This window comes from Triticum urartu, chromosome 2A (genome assembly GCF_056163025.1).
Source record: "Triticum urartu cultivar PI428250 chromosome 2A, HENAU_Tu73, whole genome shotgun sequence".
NCBI classification, from domain to species: domain Eukaryota; kingdom Viridiplantae; phylum Streptophyta; class Magnoliopsida; order Poales; family Poaceae; genus Triticum; species Triticum urartu.
Window position 1 is genome coordinate 47,001,242 of NC_141874.1, and position 18,400 is coordinate 47,019,641.

General features: G+C 47.9%; 1 pseudogene; it reads right to left on the minus strand.

Annotated features, from left to right (window-relative positions):
* Nucleotides 1-10,411: 10,411 nt before the first annotated feature.
* On the minus strand, nucleotides 10,412-14,813 carry LOC147983549 (uncharacterized; annotated as a pseudogene).
* Nucleotides 14,814-18,400: the final 3,587 nt, after the last annotated feature.

The following is an 18,400-nucleotide window of genomic DNA, read 5'->3' on the forward strand; positions in this document are numbered from 1 at the left end:
GCTGAGTTAGCTGCAGTGTTATAAGCCAGCGCGGACAAGAGAGTCGGCTGCGGCATTGTTGATGTAATCCGGACTACGGGGGCAGCCGTTTGTGTTCTGGTTCATCAGTGTGATATGCGCAGATGCCGGTGTAGAACAGCTAGCGCGCGCCGTCCGCGGTGGACATCACTTTCACAGCGAGCACTTGTCATGTATAAAAAGATATAGGCCAGAGTAATTGTTCTCAAACAAAATACGTAGGAGGGATAACACCTGATTCGCCCAGACAACCAATAAATCGACCGTGGCATTGTAAACCGGTGTGGACCGGGAGAGATGGCACGAGCGTTGTAAGTCAGCACGGACGGGCAAGTCGGCCGTATGTTGATGTAGTGCAGGCCGGGCCTTGCACACGTATCCGTCGAGCAACACAGTATGGACAAGCGCTAGTGCAAAAATATTTGGCGCACGCCTCTTACGACACCCTTGTAATGATCCTGCGAAAAAAATACTGTAGACCAAAGTAAATTGTTCGCAGATAAATTGCTGTCCATAGATGAAATAGATAGGATGGGTGTCACATGATGTATCTTTCGGACGGGGCGGCTGTAAAGCAATTTGCTAAAACGATGGCCCTTACGTCCAAGCGAAAATCACCACGCACCCATCCAGCTTTTAAATGAGTCGTGCCCCTTGAGCAAGCACACCAGTGCTGCCTCCAGGTGTACTAATAGTGTAATTAAATGAGTCCCTAGTGTTATCCGTTGTAACACTAATGGTGTAATAAAATACGACAGCTCAGCCGCTCAGCTGAATTGCAGTTCGTGTCTAGAGCCTGGCGCACGCGGGCAGATCGCGGCAAAAACGAATCCCATCCGGCGCTTTATGGCAACGAAACGCAGTGAATGCGGCAGCGGAATCAAACCGGGCGGGTTCGGCCAGAGTCAACGGACGCCGGCGGGGCTGCGGTGGTCTCGGCAACTCACAGCAGCGGCCGAAGCTGCCGGCGGGGCGGCGCGGGCGGTTTAAAAGCGGGACCGGCGCGGCTATTCGACCGGCGTCAGGTTGGTGATTTGGCGGTTTACAGGCAAGAAAGCCATGGTAGAAGCAGATTCCAACCGGCCGGCGTGCAACAGTAGAAACAGCAAGCTGGTTTATAGGCGAATCTACGACGGCAAGAATCGGGTCGCAGCGAAGGCTTGATGATACGGCCGATAGCGCTTGAAGCGGGCTCTGTGGCAGCCCCTGGTGACGATGCAGTGGCTCTGCCCCAGCGTCTTAAAGACAAGGCGGGTCAGGAAGTCCATGGCAATTCTGCCGGCGCTTTGAAAGTGAGGCCGGTTTGAAACAACGTTGTCAAGGGGAGACTGTGGCGGCTCGTGGCGTCTCTGTGGTCGTAACTCGGCAGGGCAGCGGCGCGGCGGAGCCAGCAAGCGTAGCCAGCGTAGCCGGTGGCGGATCGTGTCCGCGACGACTCGGACGCAGCTGCAGCTTGAGAACCGGCGAGGACAAATAAGGGCACAGAGCGACTGCGGAGACACGGCCGGCCCAAGGTTGCGGACCTGCGATGTCTTGGAATAGCGGATGGCTCGGACGCGTGAGTTGCCGGAAGTAGAGTCCGGTTTGAAGACGGTCGTGGGAGAGACGACTTGAAGTCGGAGTCAAGGCCGTCGCCTTAGAGGCAGCAGTGGGCGGCAACTCAAGCAGGTCATGGCCGCCAAGCCAGTCCGTGGTCAGAGGCGACAGAGGCGCTCGTGAGCCATGGCCGAGTCCTCTCAGTTCGGGCTTCAGCAGTGACCCGAGGTGCAGGCCTACAGCAGGATGGTTTGTGGCTGCGGCAACTCAAGGCCGTGACGGCGACGACGATCTGACAGCTTGGCAGTGCGGAGACTCTCCCGCTGCAGTTGAAACGGGCGGCGGCTCGATGATGCTGTGGTTGTAATGACAGGGTGTCGTGAAAACGTTATGGCAGATGTCTTTAGTGTCAGGACTTAGCCGCGAGGCCAACGCATCCATGTGGTAGCTTGAGATGGGTTGAACGGGACGAGACGCGTTGTTTTTACCCAGGTTCAACCCCTCACGATGGAGATAAAAGCCTACATCCTGCTTCATTGATATTGACGATGATGATCATGATTACAAGAGTGCTCTAACTTGAGAGCTATTATATAAACTAATTTGTCCAACTTGTGGAACTTGTGAATCCTCTTCTCCTTTGAGGAGCCCTGCCCCTCCTTATATATGTTGAAGGGGCGGTTTACATGTGGAGTCCTATTAGGATTAGGACTAGTCTATCTTTAATACAAACCGAATACAAGTTCAGGTCTTAACTCCTTGTAAGATAAACGTTCCTCATGCTTTTCTTTTTCTCAAACCGGCCCACCATTAAACGTGAACTGACCTTTTGGATCTTGGGCCTTGTCATCCGTCTGATCCCGCACGCCGGATCACCAGTGAGTCATAATGACCAGGTGGGTTGCTTGTAAACCGCCGGCGGGTCGCTAATAACTCGCCAAGTGTCAGCGGAGTTCTCAGATAAACCGCCAAGTTTTGACCAGGTTAACTTGCGGCCGGTTTACGTCGCGGGATAATATCCCCGACACAGGGAAAACCGGCCTTGGCGATGTGCAAATGCAGACAGCGGCTCACGGCGGTGAAGTGATAAGGAAACGCGCCAGGCCGAGCAGCGGAGGCGGCAACAGCTACTCGGCGATGGCGACTGACGGGTATGCCCTCGGTGTGTCGACGTGCGGCGGCAGCCCACGGCATGGTGAAGTGGGAGGACGAGCCGGCGGCAGCCGGAGCCGGTTCAAGGCGAGGCCAGTTTGGGGGCACGGGCCGCGGCAGCGTAACCCGGCGGGGGCACCCCAACGTGACCAGCTGGCGTCTCAGTCGACGGCACAAGGCGTAGTGGGTACAAGCCCGACTTGCTTGGAGTAATGGAGTCCTGTGAGCCGGCAAGTCAAAGCGGGGCTACGGCCACACAACGGCGGTTCCAAGGTGACACAGGCGAGGTGAACCAGCGCGACGAGGCCGCAGAGGCGCGGTGGCTGCTCAACGGCAGCGGAGGCAGTGCCACGGTGATGAAGCGGCTCAGAGGAAAAGATAGCTCGACGCGCAGTGACTCATGGCGCAGCTGAAAGGCAGCCAGGCAACGGCTCATGGCGCAGCAGAAGAAACGGTCGATGGGCTGCTCTGCGGCTCATGGCTCGGGGACGAAACAGCGGCGAAGACAAGCCGAGCGCTGCGGAGGCGAGCAACGAAGGTACCGCGGAGAGCCGGCCCTGAGCGGCGGAGGCGGCGTTTAGTAGCTGGCGCGGCTGGGAGGTCCTTGGCAAATCCTTAGCGGAGGGGCGGACCAGCAATACTCCAGTGGCAGGCCAGTTCAGACGGCGGTTTAAAGGCCACGATTTGGCAACACTGCGACTCTCCTACTGTAATTGAAACACGGACGACCGTTCATCTGGTGAACGGAGTCAAGACCGGCCCGGCACGGATCGATCATGGCAGTAAAGGCGCAGCTGCGTGCTGCTGCAGCTGAGGCGGATTGATAAAGCGGAGGCCGGCGGCTCACATGCATTGATTTGGCGATGCGTCAGCGGCGGAAGGCGACTTGAGGCCGAAACACAGGCGGAGAATGACAGAGACAGACCGGCCTGGTGCTGGTGGCCCGGGGTGCAGCCATGGCCACATCAGCGGCTTGTTTTAAGGGGTCGACGGCAGCGGTTCAGTAGCAAACACCGGTGAAGGTCAGCAGCGCAACAAGGCCGGGTCAACGCTGTATCCACTTCAGGTCGTAGCTGTATCCACTTCCGGATCGTGAGTAATTTTTCTTCCTTTTTTTAAACCTCCAGTGTCAACCCAAATCGAGAGCTGTTGATTTGGTCCTTCACGTGGGGGCGGGGGTGTAGCTTCAGAGATGTGTCATCGCTATTGTTGCAAGATTCGCTGGATGGCTTTGAGCGCGTGTGTACAGAGATGACTTGTGATTTGATAGCAGGGCGCAGCGGCAACTTTATGTCCACCACGGCGGACTGCCCATATAAGAATCGATCTCCTTCACTGCTTATGCGTTGAACCGGCACTTCGGCAGTAAAGAACTTGCCGGTCTCGGCGACTTACGGCGCATCCCCTTTTTTTTTTCTGTAAACCGGATTCGGTGGATTATCGTGGCGCATGTGGTATACGCTGAACATGCAACCCTGACTCTTTTGATCTTGTTTTGACTGCTCGTGGATGATGTGATTTACTGAACCGGCTCTTTTATCATCCGGAAAATTGCAATTTCCCGGTCCCTAGGACTTGCAGGGGCAGCGGAAATTAATCTGGCCTCAATAGATCATCTGGTCGTGTGGGTCGGCTTCAAATTCGATCATGTTCCTGATCACAAAACAACTTACTTACCGGCTCTTCGTCATCTGACGGAATTGCAATCTCCTCGATCCCTAGGAAAGATCCCTCCAAGAACTCAACACTATCGTGCGCAAGCCTCATGGTGTGTAATTGTCACGGCAGATGTCCTAGTGTGAGGACTTAGTCGTGAGGCCAACGCATTTATGTGGTACCTTGAGAGGGGTTGAGCGAAATCGAGATACGCAACGTAAGACAAGGGTTTAGATAGCTTTGGGCCCCGGGAAACATCATCCCGTAACAACCCTACGTGCTGTTTGAAGCTATGTCTCATTATGATCATGAGGAAGTCGCTGTAAACCGGCTCTCCCAATTAACCCTAACCTTTAAGATTGTTTCTCCTTACTTGTCCCTCTTTGGGGAGCTCTTCCCCTCCTTATATATGTTGAAGAGGCGGGTTACCTGTAAAGTCCAACTCGGACTTAAGACTTAACTATTATGACTTCTCTTCTTGGGCTTCTTAACATCTTGGGTTTCATAACGTCCCGGGCTTCATAACGTCTCGGGCTTCATAACTCCTGGCAACCCAGTTACCACTGCCTGCAGGAAGTTAACTGGTGTCGGTTTAAGATGGTCTACCGGTTTAAGAATGTCTGCTGAGTTATCATCTGACTTAACTCCTGTCTTAACTGTCAGCCGGTTTAACAATCGGCCGGTTTACTGTCTAGGTTAACTGCCTGTTTTACCTATCTGTCCTAACTGTCAGCCGGTTTAACAAGCTGCCGGTTTACCGTCTGACTTAACATCAACCGGTTTACCACTTGCCTTTACACCAGCCGGTTTACTAAGTCCCAGCCAGGTTATAACTCCGGCCGGATCATACCGCGGGGTATATCCCCGACACAGCCTCAATATATTGAAGGGACACGAGTCGGTCAAGCAAACACTGCGGCTTTTTCCGAACCCAAACGCCAAGCTATGGGGGAAGTGCTAGCCAAGTTAATCGAGGCCGGATTCATTAGAAAAATAAAACATCTGGACTGGCTAGTGAATTTGGTGATGGTACCAAAGAAGGACCAATCCTGGCACCTGTGCGTCGATTTCAATGTCCTCAACAAGGCATGCCCCAAGGATCCCTTCACCCTCCCCCGCATCGATCAAATCATTGACGCCACCGCAGGACACGACTCACTATGTTTTCTTGACGCATATTCCGGATACCATCAAATCAAAATGAAGGAATCCGATCAAGCAGCAACAACATTCATCACCCCATATGGGCCATTCTGCTTCAACACCATCCCTTCGGGCTCAAGAACGCTGGCACCACATACCAACACAAGATTCAAACATGCCTGGAGAAACAGATCGGCAAAATAGTTGAAGCCTATGTGGACGACGTTGTCATCAAAACTAGGCACGTCGAAACACTAATAGACGATTTACGTCTCACATTCGACAACCTCCGCGTGTATGACATTAGGTCAATCTAGAAAAATGTGTTTTCGACGTTCCCGCTGGAAAACTGCTGGGCTTCATCGTTTCCAATAGAGGAATTGAAGCAAACCCAGCCAAAATACGAGCTTTGTCACAACTGGCTAAGCCAACAGACCTTAAACAAGTTCAAAAGCTCGTGGGTTGCATAGCAGCTCTAAGCCGCTTTTATCTCCAGATTGGGAGAAAAGGCACTACCACTCTATCGCCTTCTACGGTGAACCGACCACTTCGAGTGGACGGACGCGGCAATAGCCGGACTGGAGGAAATAAAAGGCCTTCTTGTGTGCAATCCAATCCTGGCCGCACCAAACGCCGGCGAACCGATGTTATTATACATATCGGCAACACATTAGGTGGTGAGCGTTGTACTCGTCATTGAACGAGAACAGGACGGGCATAAATTCCCGCTTCAGAAGCTAGTATACTACGTATCTACTGTCCTTACACCATGCAAATCCCGGTACCCTCATTATCAAAAGATAGCATACGCGGTCTTCATGGCATCCCGAAAGCTCTGTCACTACTTTCAGGAGTGTTCGATCACGGTGGCCTCTGAAGTACCACTCAATGACATTATAAACAACCGCGATGCTACGGGCCGGATTGCCAAATGGGCTATTGAGCTCCTCCCATTTGACATTTCATATAAACCACGTCGAGCTATCAAATCCCAAGTACTAGCCGACTTCGTCGCCGAATGGACAGAGGCCGAACTCCCTAAAGAGTACGACACATACTCCAATTGGGTCATGTATTTCGACGTCTCCAAAATGCTGGCAGGGTTAGGAGCAGGCGTCGTTTTAACGTCCCCTACTGGAGATGTCGTTCAGTACGTCCTCCAAATACTATACACAGACTCCAACAACGCAGCCGATTACGAGGCCTTATTACATGGTCTTCGGATGGCTGTCTCCATGGGCATACAAAGCCAAGAGGTGCGCGGGGACTCAAACCTGGCAATATCCCAAATAAATGGAGACTTTGACGCCAAAGATCCGAAGATGGCAGCGTATCGTAACATAGTCAGAAAAATGTCGGCCCGGCTCGAGGGGCTCGAGTTCCATCATGTGGCTCGAGAAAGCAATCAAGTGGTGGATGTTCTTGCTCATATCGGCGCTAAGAGCGACCCCGTCCCACCTAATATCTTCCTGGAAAGGCTTTTTAAGCCATCCGTGGTGTGGCAGGGGGAAAGTAGCAATACTAGTCCGGATCCAAACATAACCCCAGATCCCGGAAACATCGACGTTGTCGGGGGCTCAGCCACCGAAATAACACCGTTGGCGCATCTCATCATGGCAGTCATTGCCCCATGGACCGAACCCTTCTTGGCCTACCTTAACAGGAAGGAGCTTCCTAAGGACCAGAATGAGACCCGCTACATTGTTCGGTGTTCAAAGGACTACAAGGTTCATGATGGAGAGCTCTATAAGAAAAGTGCTACCGGAGTCCTTCAACGATGTATATCCGAGGAAGAGGGGCGACAGCTATTGGCTGAAATTCATGCCGGACTCGGCGGTCCCCACACTGCAGCTCGGGCCCTTGTTAGCAAGGTCTTCTGTATAGGGTTTTATTGGCCGACAGCCCGAGCAGATGCATAGGAACTTGTCCAACGTTGCGTCAGATGTCAACTCTTTGTCAACCAAAGCTATATGCACCCACTGCCTTACAAACAATCCCCATCACTGGGCCTTTTGCGGTCTGGGGGCTCGATATGGTCGGACCCTTAAAGGAGGAAGTCATAAGAGAAAGTATCAGCTGGTCATGGTGGATAAATTCATTAAGTGGATAGAGGCCAAACCAGTCAAAACGGCTGAAGCGGGGACAGTAATAGATTTCATATCTGGCGTGGTACACCGTTACGGCGTCCCGCACAGTATACTCACCGATAATGGCTCCAAGTTTATAGCCGATGAGGTGAAAACCTGGTGCGCTAATCTAGGCATTAAGCTCGATTACGCCTCTGTCTATCACCCACAGACAAATAGCCAAGTCGAACGGGCTAATGGTCTTATTATGAGCGGCATCAAACCAGAATAGTGCGGTCTTTGAAGGAATCGGACAAGCACTGGGTGGGGGAACTTGACTCTGTGCTCTGGGGGCTGCGGACTACGCCCAACCGCACTACCGGATATACACACTTCTTCATGGTGTACGGTGCGGAAGCAGTGTTACCCTGCGATATTACTCATGATTCACCTCGAGTGCGTATGTACAAAGAGAGATAGAAGCCGAGCTTGATCGGTAGGACATCTTAGATGCCTTGGAGGAGGAGCGCAACGTCGCAAAAGCTCGTTCCACATTTTATCAACAGCAAGCTCGCAGGTATCAAAGCAGAGAAGTGAGGGCCAAGACGTATAACGTCGGTGAACTTGTTCTACGCTTGCGGGAGAAGAAAAAGGACAAGCTCAAGCCCAAGTGGGAGGATCCCTTCATCATTGACGAAGTTATCACCGGAGGAGCGTACCGCCTACGTGATGCGTCAGATAATCACGTGGAGCCAAACCCCTGGAATGCGGCCAGATTACGATGATTTTATGCCTGACGCCGAACTCTGTGTTCGTTTCCTCCCTCCTGTTATTACCGTAATTTTTTTCCTCTCTTTTCATTTTTTTTACCTTTTTCGTTTTCTCTTTAGCCCATACGGCTTTAGTATGGCTAGATTATCGCTACCTGATGCGTACATATCTAAATATGTACGTTCATTATACCTGGGGGCTTCTTGTACAGAAGCTTGCGACTATTCTTCGAGCATCAAGCTCAGCACATATGCGTTTTTTATTTCCATATGTACCTTTTCTTCGCCATTATATGCATCGATATAACTTAAGTTTTGGCCAAGCTGGGTTGCATGGCTCCTGTACTTATGCCCTACGTTCCCGTTAGTTCGGCTAGGGCATAAAGGGAGCACCTCTGCGATTGTTACTGCCGGGTCATCCGGATGTGTACCTCAGACTGGGTGAAGCCGAAAGCTAGCGTTCTTAAGGGCATATTCGGTCGGCGAATTAAAGGTGTTTCCTCATTCACTCCATTGTGAACCCCAGATGTTACTTACTCTACGATTTTTTCAATCACAGTTCGGACATGCACATTAAATGCATGCACACCCAGGGAAAGGAACCCTTAACGGAACTATTCTCTTTGGAATATGTTTCTAACATAATGTAATATAACATAACTAGTCAGCTACATATTGTCTGTTCGAGCAATTATGACCCCTACGCCTGGTTTCCACGCATACCCCGGTATATTCTACCACTAGGGTATTCGGAAACGCTACACACCTTCGGGTCCAGAGGTTGAAGCGAAAATGTCGGCGATGACAATTATCTTTATTATCCAGCTAGAAGGAAAGTACATAGTCACTCACGACTCAAAACACTTCCTCCTCTATACCGTCCAAAAGGCGGTCTAATTTACAATCCTGTTGGGAATATTTGGCGGCCACCTCTACTTGGTCATATACTAAACTAACGGGAATTTCTTCCCCATTCGGCCCTAGCGGTCCGACACGAGCCATGTGATTAGGATCCAGCTTGGTATATCGCGTCTTCACTATGGCCCAGGCCTCTCACGCACCCTCTCGGCAGGACGATATCTTCCACAGTCGGATACGCCGTCGCGCTCCCTTGAACAGCTCTACCATCTTCTCCATACTTCCTGGAGGGGAGTCGAATGGCCATAAGGCCTTGGCTACACTCCGCATCGCCCACCGAGCTTGCTCGGGCAACTGCGACATCCCTTGCAGAAGATTACTTGATGATCCGGGCACCTCCTCTTCGGGGCGGTTCGTCAACACACCTGCAATTACAGCTATATCAGCTACTGTTACCTCCAAACTGTTATAAGATAAAAGTGGCCACGTACTGAATATGCCGCCTCGCAGCTTCTTGTTCTCCTTCACAGAGTCAGCTAGCTGAGCTCACACATCTTTCAGTTCTTCACCCAGTTTGGTGTTTGAATCCTAGAGTTTCTTTTTCTCCTGAACGACTTTTGTCAATACACGCTCGCCCGTTGCGAGTAGCTTTTTGGCTCCGTGTTCATCGCTTCGAGCGGCGTCCAGCTGCTCTCATAATTGGTCTAACAACCCAACACAAAGATAAGCACCCAGATTCACACTATCAGTGTATCATTATGAATTCTTGATAGAGGGAAATATTACTGGGAGATGCCTTGTATTTCTCCAGTTCGGCATTGGCAGCAAGCAGCCAGCGCTGACACTTTTCCAGTTCTTGAGCTAGCTGGGTGTTCTTCTCCGTAAGCACCTGGTTGTACATTGATACTTAAATCAGTTGTCTCAACTCCTTTATGTCTCGGGGGCTACTAGCATATGGTTATCATAGTCATACAAAACAAATTTACCTGCATATCTTTCAAATGCTGCCTTGTGGCCCTGTTAAGCCCATCTCGAGCAGCTCCGATGTATGCATCGACTGAGCTGAAGGCGTTAAATGACTCTTCTGAAAAGCCAGGGTCTTGTAAAATGGCCTGGCGGTGCCGATGATTCATGGCACTCTCCACTTTCGAGTTGGTGACGGATACATCATTCGAGTCCTCGGCTAGAGGACAGTCCGGCGTCGCCCCCGCATTAGTCTCCATCTTCACGGCAGGATTTGAATCCTGGCTGCGGGAAGTATGGCCGCTCGAACCTCCGAATATAGTCCGGCGCACCTTTTTCCTGGCACATGGAAAACGGGAGGGTCACGGTCGGACGTGACTGCCCAGGAGCACATTGGCAAATTCATACCTCTTCGATGAAGGCCCGGCCATGTCTTCGTTTGCTTACCTCTTGGAAGGCTCGCCTGGTGTGGGGGACGCTCTCTTCGGAGATACCCCTGGAGCGGTACGGCGTGCCGAATCCTTCCCCTTTTGAGCACAGGATAGTGCGGTGGGTAAGAAGGTAGGAGAGATCTCTTTTGGATAAGGAGTCTTTGGATTACTTACATGTGAAGCTGGAAGGAGGCTGGGGTAATCGGCGATAATGGGTACATATGTACCATCGTAGCTCATCTGATAGAATGTTCCCTCCTCAAGCTCCACGAATATGTCCAGATCTTCTTCATAGCCGGGGTCAAGATCCCGGTTACGATTTTCCGGCTGAGGGGCAGGGTCATGGATCCCCTCGACAGCCTTTCGCCATTCCTGTTAGGAACGGATAAGATGCTGCCTGTCAACGAATGATCCAGGGACAAGATAAAATAAGTAGAGCCAAACCTTACCTAGATGGGAGGATTGTACATAGAAAGTCCATCTTGATATTGGAGACGGCTGAACTCCTCCTTCTCCCCTTTATACAACTCGGCCAGAATCTTGGCTAGAGCGGCAGGGGTGTTCGGGCCCTTTCGACCGTAACGCGAGGCGTCGTCTTCTCTGTTATAATGCCACATGGGCAGTCCTCGATATTGGAGTGGCTAGACCCCCCGCGTTATAGAAATCGCCATCACCTCGACTATTGACAATCCGGACTGGGCAGGCGTTCTGATCTTGCCCAGTAGCAAGCTGATCTCTGCGCTATCCTCTTCCTTGAGGCTCCGAGGACACCAACTATGGCGCTTCTTCAGCGGAGCATTTGAAAACTCGGGGACGCCTATGCGGACGGGGTCGGGTGAGCGACATCGTCGATGTAGAACCATTCGGAAGGCCACTCTTTGGGAGCTTTCTTCGGCGTGCCGGACAGGTATCCGGTCCCGGCGATGCACCACACTTCAGCACCTCCCACTTCAAAAATTGATCCACCTTGATTGCGAGGGACGAGGCAGAATAGTCTTCTCCATAAATCGAAATGGGCCTCGCAGCCCAAGAATACTTCGCATAGGGCGACATAACCCGCAATGTGGAGGATGGAGCCGGGGGTAAAGTTGTGCAGCTAGAGGCCATAGTACTCCAATAGTCCTCGGAGGAATTTGTGAATTGGAAACCCCACTCCCCTCAGCAGATAGGGGACGAAGCATACACGTTCTCCTGCAGATGGATTAGGAAAATCCTCTGCCTGGGTTTTGTCGTTGAAGGAGGCCAACCCTGCTTGAATAGGGACCAGATCTGCTGGAGGGAGAAATCCCTGTGTTTGCAGCTTCGCCAATCGGCTATGGGACGCAAAGCACCTCCCCCACTTGCCTCTCTCTAGGTTGGAATGGGAAGAGGAGCTGGGATTGTTGGCCGTGTTGGAATGGTCTTGCCTGGCGGCCTCTGAGGATTTTCTCCGCTTGGTGCTGAAAGGATCTGAGATCCAATCTCATTAAATAGATGCTCTTCCCTACAGGACTGGGGTGTTATTTGCAAAAAATACACTTACTATCCGCATTCGCTCGACACGTGGAAAACGAGGACATTAAACACACAAAAGCCGAGGGGAGACATCGAATCTACGGCCGAATACTCTACATGGAAATCATTAAAGGATGAACGTGCCTTGCAATACCGAAGACAATCTGTGTACCGAACACCTTGCTATTGAAGACTGGTTCGGGGGCTACTGAGGGAGTCCTGAACTAAGGGGTCCTCGGGCATCCGGCCTGTTATCTATGGGCCAGACTGATGGGCTGTGAAGATATGAAGACCGAAGACTGTACCCGTGTCCGGATAAGACTCTCCTTGGCGTGGAAGGCAAGCTTGGTGAACAACTATGAAGATTCCATCTTATGTAACCGACTCTATGTAACCCTAGATCCCCCCGGTGTCTATATAAACCGGAGGGTGTAGTCTGGAAAGTATATATTGTATACCGTAGTCATACAGGCTAGACAGCTAGGGTTTAGCCATTACGATCTTGTGGTATATCAACTCTTATAATACTCATATTCATCAAGATCAATCAAGCAGGAAGTAGGGTATTACCTCCATAGAGAGGGCCCGAACCTGGGTAAACATCGTGTCGCCCGTCTCTTGTTACCATCAACCTTAGACGCATAGTTCGGGACCCCCTACCCGAGATCCGCCGGTTTTGACACCGACACTAATCATTTCAGCAAAGCGCTCAAAATCCTCATCATCCTTTTTCCTAGATGGTTTAGGAGGAAAAGGCATGGGTTTGTGAACCCATGGTTCTCTTTCTTTACTGTGCTTCCTAGCAACGAAGTCTCTCTTATCATAACATTGATTCTTTAATTGTGGGTTATGAAGATCAACAACAGGTTCAATCTCTACATCATTATCATTGCTAGGTTGAGCATCAACATGAACATCATCATTAACAATATCACTAGGTTCATGTTCATTACCAGATTGTGTTTCAGCATCAAAAATAGAAATGTCAATGGGATTCTTAGGTGTGTCAACAACAGGTTCACTAGAACCATGCAAAGTCCTATCATTTTTCTTTTCTTCTTCTTGGAAGAACTAGGTGCATCAACATTAGTTCTCTGATAATCTTGCTCAATTCTCTTAGGGTGGCCCTCAGGATACAAAGGTTCCTAAGTCATTTTACCCCCTCTAGTCATAACTATAACAACATTATCATTTTTCTTATTATTTAATTCATTGAGCAAATCATTTTGAGCTTTAAGTACTTGTTCTACTTGAGTGGTAACCATAGAAGCATGTTTACTAATAAGTTTAAGTTCACCTTTAACTCTAGACATATAATCACTCAAGTGTTCAATCATATAAGCATTACGTTTCAATTGTCTACCAACATAAGCATTGAAGTTTTCTTGTTTAACAATAAAATTATCAAACTCATCTAGGCATTGGCTAGCAGACTTATTACGAGGAATATCACCTTCATCAAATATATAGAGAGAATTTACCTTTAATACATGTGTCGGGTTATCAAGACCATGTATTTCTTCAATAGGTGGTAAATTCTTAACATCTTCAGCTTTAATACCTTTTTCTTTCATAGATTTCTTTGCCCCTTGCATATCTTTAGGACTGAGAAATAGAATATCCATTTTCATCAGAGTTGGCTTAGGAGTTGGTTCAGGAAGTGTCCAATCATTTTCACTACTCAACATATTATTCAATAGCAATTCAGCTTGATCAATAGTTCTTTCTCTGAAAACACAACCAGCACAACTATCCAGGTGGTCTCTGGAAGCATCGGTTAGTCCATTATAAAAGATATCAAGTATTTCATTTTTCTTGAGAGGATGATCAGGCAAAGCGTTAAGTAATTGTAGAAGCCTGCCCCAAGCTGGTGGGAGACTCTCTTCTTCAATTTGCACAAAATTATATATTTCCCTTAAGGAAGCTTGTTTCTTATGAGCGGGGAAATATTTAGCAGAGAAGTAATAAATCATATCCTGGGGACTACGCGCACAACCAGGATCAAGAGAATTAAACCATGTTTTAGCATCACCCTTTAATGAGAACGGAAACAACTTAAGGATAAATTAATATTGAGTTTTCTCATCATGAGCAAATAGGCTGGCTATATCATTTAATTTAGTAAGATGTGCCACAACAGTTTTAGATTCATAGCCATAAAAAGGATCAGATTCAACCAAAGTAATTAACTCAGGATCAACAGAGAAATTATAATCCTTGGCGGAAATACAGATAGGTGAAGTAGCAAAAGCAGGGTCATATTTCATTCTAGCATTCGAGGATTTTTCTTTAAGCTTAACTAATAGTTTCTTAAGATCAGATCTATCATTGCAAGCTAAAAAGTCTCTAGCAGTTTCTTCATCCATAACATAGCCCTCAGGCACAACAGGCAATTCATATCTAGGGGGAGAATCTTCATCATCACTTACATCAATATTATCAGTTTCAATAATTTCATTCTCTCTAACCCTAGCAAGTTGTTCATCAAGAAATTCACCTAGTGGCACAGTATTATCAAACATAGAAGTAGTTTCATCATAAGTATCATGCAAAGCAGAATTGGCATCATCTATAACATGCGACATCTCAGAATGATTAGCAGGAGTAGGTGTCGCAAGTTTACTCAAAACGTAAGGTGAATCAAGTGCAGAGCTAGATGGCAGCTCCTTACCTCCCCTCATAGTTGAGGGAAAAATCTTGGTTCTTTTATCTTTCAAGTTCTTCATAGTGATCAGCAGATATAAATCCCAAGTGCCTCAAAGAATAGAGCTATGCTCCCCGGCAATGGCACCAGAAAATAGTCTTGATAATCCACAAGTATAGGGGATCGCAACAGTTTTCAAGGGTAGAGTATTCAACCCAAATTTATTGATTTGGCATAAGGGGAGCCAAAGAATATTCTCAAGTATTAGCATCTGAGTTGTCAATTCAACCACACCTGGAAAACTTAATACCTGTAGCGAAGTATTTACTAGCAAAGTAATATGATAATAGCGGTAACAGTGGCAAAGGTAATAGTATTGGTTTTGTAGTGATTGTAACAGTAGCAACGGAAAAGCAAATAAGCAAAGATCAATATGTGAAAAGCTTGTAGGCAATGGATCAATGATGTATAATTATGTCGGATGCGATTCCTCATGCAATAGTTATAACATAGGGTGACACAGAACTAGCTCCAATTCATCAATGTAATGTAGGCATGTATTCCGAATATAGTCATACGTGCTTATGGAAAAGAACTTGCATGACATCTTTTGTCCTACCCTCCCATGGCAGCGGGGTCCTATTGGAAACTAAGGGAAATTAAGGCCTCCTTTTAATAGAGTACCAGAGCAAAGCATTAACACTTAGTGAATACATGAACTCCTCAAACTACGGTCATCATCGGTAAGTATCCCGATTATTGTCACTTCAGGGTTAACGGATCATAACAAATACTAGGTGACTATAGACTTGCAAGATAGGATCAAGAACTCACATATATTCGTGAAAACATAATAGGTTCATATCTGAAATCATGGCACTCGGGCCCTAGTGGCAAGCATTAAGCATAGCAAAGTCATAGCAACATCAATCTCAGAACATAATGAATACTAGGAATCAAACCCTAACAAAACTAACTCGATTACATGATAAATCTCATCCAACCCATTGTCGTCCAGCAAGCCTATGATGGAATTACTCACGCACGGCGGTGAGCATCATGAAATTGGTGATGGAGGAAGGTTGATGATGACGATGGCGACGGATTCCCCTCTCCGGAGCCCCGAACGGACTCCAGATCAGCCCTCCCAAGAGAAATTAGGGCTTGGCGGCGGCTCCGTATCGTGAAACGCGATGAATCCTTTTTTCTGATTTTTTTTCTCCCCGAACGTGAATATATAGAGCTGGAGTTGAGGTCGGAGCAGCACCAGGGGGCCCACGAGGCAGGGGGCGCGCCCAGGGGGGCCTTGATTCTTTCGCCAGTATTTTTTATATATTCCAAAAATATTCTCCATTGATTTTTTAGGTCATTCCGAGAACTTTTATTTCTGCACAAAAATAACACCATGGCAATTCTGCTGAAAACAGCGTCAGTCCAGGTTAGTTCCATTCAAATCATGCAGGTTAGAGTCCAAAACAAGGGCAAAAGTGTTTGGAAAAGTAGATACGTTGGGGACGTATCACCCGTCGCGCCCGTGCCCATGCCCGTGCCCCCTCCCCCTCCTCAGCGGCATGGGACGCTGCCGTCGACCGCTACCTCTCAGCGGCGCCAGTTGCCGTCCTCCCGCGCCCCGCCCATCGATCGCGCGATGACATGATGTTTGATTTACAAGTGAAGAACATTTTGTTATGCCTTGAAGACTTCAACAACGGCATCCCGGAGGACGACAATGACAACGACGGCGCGGCATGTCGCCTCCGCAGCCACCGGAAATAGTTTTTCTGGGGTTTAATATTTTATCTCGAATTCTCGATCATATGAATATAAATTTGCAGTGCAACTGAATGAAAGATATGGTTTGAACAAACTTGCATTTTTCTCTCTTAATGTACAGACTTATCAAATGATTTTCTTTTTAAAAATGTCAATGGTTTTTAAATATAAAACACTCATCACAAATGTTTTAGTTAGAACACCCGTATGCAAACCAACAGCTTCCCCAGGAAGCCAAGGGAAAATGTGTCGAGCAGGATTTCTGCATCCCTTCAACACAAACGGTTGTTTTACATGACCCATGTGCAACCACGTATAAACAATTTGGTAAGATTTGCATGTCTATCATTTTGGGTATTTTGCCATTTCTCAAACTGGAAAGATTGACATTTGTTTATCTAGTAACATTGCCATTTGTCAACCTTGTAACACTGCAATTTGTCAAAATATGCTACTACAAAACACTAGCACTATCTAATTTTTGCAACTAAAATCACTAGCACTGTTCATATGGACACCACTAGCAGGCGTGAGTTCATGGACGCATATGCAAATGTACCATTGATTACATACAACAAGTCATCAGTCGACAACGACAACGAGGATACACGTTGGATTATAGATCATTTCCAACAAAACATTCTAGTAAAGTTTTTCTCACACAACAAATAACAAAGCGATAAAATGAACTTCAGCTAAACCACTCGTCGGCGTTGGAAACACTTGCTTTGAACCAAAAGTGATTATGTGGGAAGGGCCAGCTACTGTCAATCTCGAGAACAACGCAGGACTGATCATCCAGGATGAAGCGGCCTATTTCAATACCCATATTGGTACGGTAGGGAAGCATAGTAATGTCTGAGGTATAGATATAGTTGCTTCTCATAAATGGTAGTAACGTTGTGTCAACAGCAGCTGGATCGCCTTCCACCATCATTGGATAGTTTTGTCCAAGGAAGAGCGAGTTTCCTCCAAGACTTTGAATACTGAACCAGGGAGAAGGTGTTGGCGCTAGTACACTAGTATCCATCCCGAATACCCTACAACGGATGTTGGAATAGGTCCGGAGAGTGCGACCATACGAGACAACACCTGCTTCCTTTGTAACTTTGCTACCTCTTGAGCACTGCGTTGGTTTTCCCTTGAAGATGAAAGGGTGATGCAGCAAAGTAGCGTAAGTATTTCCCTCAGTTTTTGAGAACCAAGGTATCAATCCAGTAGGAGGCTACGCGCGAGTCCCTCGCACCTACACAAAACAAATAAATCCTCGCAACCAACACGGTAAGGGGTTGTCAATCCCTACACGATCACTTACGAGAGTGAGATCTGATAGTTATGATAACATAATATTTTTGGTATTTTTATGATAAAGATGCAAAGTAAAATAAAAGGCAATGAAAATAACTAAGTGTTGGAAGATTAATATGATGGAAGATAGACCCGGGGGCCATAGGTTTCACTAATGGCTTCTCTCAAGAGCATAAGTATTTTACGGTGGGTGAACAAATTACTGTTGAGCAATTGACAGAATTGAGCATAGTTATGAGAATATCTAGGTATGATCATGTATATAGGCATCACGTCCGAGATAAGTAGACCGACTCCTGCCTGCATCTACTACTATTACTCCACACATCGACCTCTATCCAGCATGCATCTAGAGTATTAAGTTCATAAGAATGGAGTAACGCTTTAAGCAAGATGACATGATGTAGAGGGATAAATTCATGCAATATGATAAAAAACCCATCTTGTTATCCTCGATGGCAACAATACAATACGTGCCTTGCTGCCCCTACTGTCACTGGGAAATGACACCGCAAGATTGAACCCAAAGCTAAGAACTTCTCCCATTGCAAGAATGATCAATCTAGTAGGCCAAACCAAACTGATAAT